Source organism: Limulus polyphemus, unplaced genomic scaffold (assembly GCF_000517525.1).
Source record: "Limulus polyphemus unplaced genomic scaffold, Limulus_polyphemus-2.1.2 Scaffold6939, whole genome shotgun sequence".
NCBI classification, from domain to species: domain Eukaryota; kingdom Metazoa; phylum Arthropoda; class Merostomata; order Xiphosura; family Limulidae; genus Limulus; species Limulus polyphemus.
This window is the reverse complement of record NW_013672549.1, coordinates 24,206-28,244: the sequence shown is the minus strand read 5'-3', so window position 1 is coordinate 28,244 and position 4,039 is coordinate 24,206.

Below are 4,039 nucleotides of genomic sequence, written 5' to 3'. Positions count from 1 at the left end.
TAAACCAGTTTTATTAAGTAAAGGCTTGTGTCGCTTAAGTTTCGTCGGTACGAAGTTAGGGGAAAATCAATTAACAAACGGAGACGTAACAGCTCAAGAGTTTAAGGATTGGCTATATGAGCTACTTGGTACTATTTTTCTAAGTCCTTGAATAGTTCGCAGGTGCCAGAGGATTCGAAGTTGTCTAATTTTACTTCCCTTTTCAAGGAATGTGATAAGAATTGTCCCAGTAATTTCAGGTCTATTAGTCTTACATCAGCGGTGGGAAATCCTTGCCTTACTAAACTTTTGACATTCTTTGAAGAGGTTATTGCTTGTAAAGATGAGGTTATGGATTTGGTGTCTCTGGATTTTCAAAAAGCATTTGACAGGATGTCACATAAAAGGCTTGCCAAAAAAAATTATTGCTGTAGGTCTGGGGGATAAATTGGCTCATTGGATAGAAAATTGGTTAGGTGGAAGAAAGCAGAGGGTTGCTATGAATGGAGTTCTGTCAAAGTGGAGTAATGTCATGAGTAGAATCCCTCGGGGCTCAGTGGTAGGACCTTTGTTCCTTTTGATGTACACCATTGGCATAGATGAAGGAACGGTAAATAGATCATATAAATTTGATGATATCATTAAGATTTTTGGTGTTGGTGACTATGAAGGAGGATGCTACTGCTTTACAAACGGAGTTTGATTAGTTAGTGAGTTGGGCAAATAATTTGTAGATGACTTTTAATTATAATAAATGCAAGGTAATACATGTGGGATATCATAATTTTAATTATGAATATAATTTTGATGAGTATAACCTTAACAGTAAGATATAGGTAACCGACAAATATATCGAAATTTAAAAAAATGGTTAAACAGTCGCGAATTTTTTTGCATTTATATTTTAAAAGGGTGACGTTCTGAGCTAGTGCTCTTCGTCAGATCGAAAAACTTACAACCAGGTAACAGTGTTCTGGTTCATCAGTCTCTTAAGCCATCCAAGCTGTATACCATTGCTAGTGGTAGGGCAAATGTGATTTTGGTTTGTATACATTGAATAATTGAATACAGGTCTAAAGAAGATATAGTGTCATTGTATAGGCCATTGGTTAGGCAACATTTGGAGCACTGTGTTCAGTATCAGGGTCCTTACATTAGAAAGGACATTGAATTATTCGAAAGGGTTCAGAGAAGGGCTACTAGAATGATATTTGGGATGGAAAGGTTTTCTCTTGAAAGAAGAAGAGTTTGAAGGGAATCTGATTGAGGTGTTTACGATTTTAAAGAGAATTTATAGCATTGACGCATTATCTTTTTCCATATTTAATGTTGAAAATGGTAACACTAGCGGCACAAATATAAATTTTGGCAGGGTATGAGTCATCTTCAGCTAAGACATCTTTATTTTCGTAACAGGATGTTTGGCCTTTGGAATGGGTTGCCTTCAAATGTGGTACATGCAGTCAGTTTAAGGGAAGCTTGATAAATGTTTGAATGATAAGGGCTGGCTTTGAGTTTTTTAGTGTTTAGTTTAATTTAGCAAATAAGATGGCCTAGATGGACAAAAAGGTCCCTTATTGTCCTTTAATATAATATCATATTCAGCATTTTAAAGTGAAAATTGTACTTCATGTACGATGTTATCGGTTATTACTACTAGGTTGGTCTAAATGTAACTTGACTGAGAAACATATAATGATATATAGCATACCAAATTTTATACTGATAGAAATATATTGTACTCATTTATAAACAGTATTCTAAAACTGTGGCGAAAAATACTATTTTCTTATTATAAAGTAAAAAATATATATATATATTCGATCTATTTTTTGAAAACAATTTTAAGCTAGGGAACGTTTTAACGGTTTATATACTTTAAATATGAAGTTTTGCACATATTTTGAAGATATTTCGCCATTTCAAACTGATAAAAATGGTAAGCTTTGGAGTAGTGAAACTTAAAAAAAATAAAGATCGTGTAGTACAGAAGTTTAAAACCTGATAAACCTTACAAAACTGACCCAAGGAATCATTGCTATAAAACGAATTTTTCCATTCGATTTTACCAGGAGTAGATCATTAGTTTGTTAAAAAAAAGTTTTCGAATGAAATTGTAAATCAATTTTCCCGAAGAAGGTAAAACTAAACGAAAATTTGTACACTAAAGTTTTTGAAGAAAATAAAACTGACCTTAAATTTATAAAATAAAATTTCTAAAGAAGGTGAAACTGAAATTTGTATATTAAGGTCTCTGAGTAAGGTTAACTTCAACTGACTTAAACTTTGTACATTAAGGCCATTGAAGAAGATGAAACTAAACTGTACGTTTTATATGAAATTAAATTATCCCGTAGAAGGTAAAACTGGATATTAAGGTCCTGAATAAGATTAAACTGAAGTGACAATAACTTTGTAAATTAAGGTTCTTGAAGAAAGTGAAACTGAATTATATTTTCTATATTAGAGGCCCTTTAGAAGGTGAAGCTAGACTCAACGTTATACATTAAGTTCACAAAGGAGGTTGAAACTGACCTTAAGCGTATATATTAAAGTACTTGAATCAGATGAAAGTGAACTTAACGTTCAATATTAAAGCCCCGACAAAAGGTGAAACTGACCTAAAACTTATATATTGAAGTCCTTAAAGAATGTGAAAGTGAAATATACTGTTTATATTAATGTCGCTAAAGAAGGTGAAGCTTAAAATACGACGATGATTTGACATGTATAATACATGCAGCTCTTGAAATTCCATATCTCATCGTCTATTTCTATTCGACGAAAACAATATATTTCCATAACAATATTTTAAAGTTATCATAAGGTATTAGTTCATATTTTAACGTTCTGTATACTGGAATATGTGTCTTATTTTTGGCGTTATGTCATCACACAGCAATCAATAATGTATATGCGAGATAATATTGAACAAATTTGCTTTTGTATTTTATTTATGGTACACTATGAAGCTGGAACCATTATGAGTTGCATAGTTAAAATCAGTTATCGCACTTTCTTTCAGCTAAAAGCTTTACACAAATGAGTCATGTAAGAAATTATCAAGAAACTGATGTCGTTACACTGCAAAACTCTTTATGTTCATGTGATGTATTTAGCCTTGGGTGTATGCAGGGAAGAAAAGACTGAAGTATCACTGTGCCATGCAGGTTAATAACTAAAAATGAGGTTTAATTTCGACATTTTAGACAAAAGTTTGAATACTAATCAGAAAATAGTTACAAATTCGGAATGGAATTCTAGAGGTTGCCTAAATTAAACATTAGGCTAAATCAAACAATATTACCCGTTCATTAAGTTAGTAAACAGTGTAAGAGTTAGCAAAAAAATTCAACATCTTAATAGAGGTGAACATGTTGTTTTATAATAATAAAATATAGATCATATAATAATACCTTAGATGTTATAGCGATAAAGTGTTGACTTAGTACAAGTTGAAACTGAGTGGAGTAGTTTGAAAAACGAAAAGTGTACTTAGAGATGGCAGCACCTGTTAACGTTATTGTAAATTACTTTCATTTTTTTCAAATAATTGTATTCGTGATACTTTCATATTCACCAAGCGCGTTCCCACAGAGATATGAAGAATATCTGGGTGTCTTTACAAATAATAGTGACGATTCTCGTAAATATTCCAGAACTATTCAAGGTGTGCCATCGTGAAATCGTGGGAATTAATAATATACTGTGGCGAACACTTTTATAAAATATAAAATACAAAAGTCAAGTTAATTTCTTATCTTGCTATATATCTCATGAACCAGTTACTGAACGCGAACTGGGTCTTTGACTTTGAGTTCTGCATGCCTAAAAACCCAAGTAAAAACACCACAAATTAAAATAACTGAATATTTCGTTTCCTTACAGGTACAAAAGTAATATTGTAACTTTTTATTAATTTAATCTTTTTCAGACGAAGTAAAATATTGTTTTCCCAATGACTTAGTAATGAAAGTTAAGAAAATTGTATTTCGTATTCATGACAAAGCTACTATGGCTATCTTCCGTCGTTCCGAATTTTGAACTACTGACTAGAGGG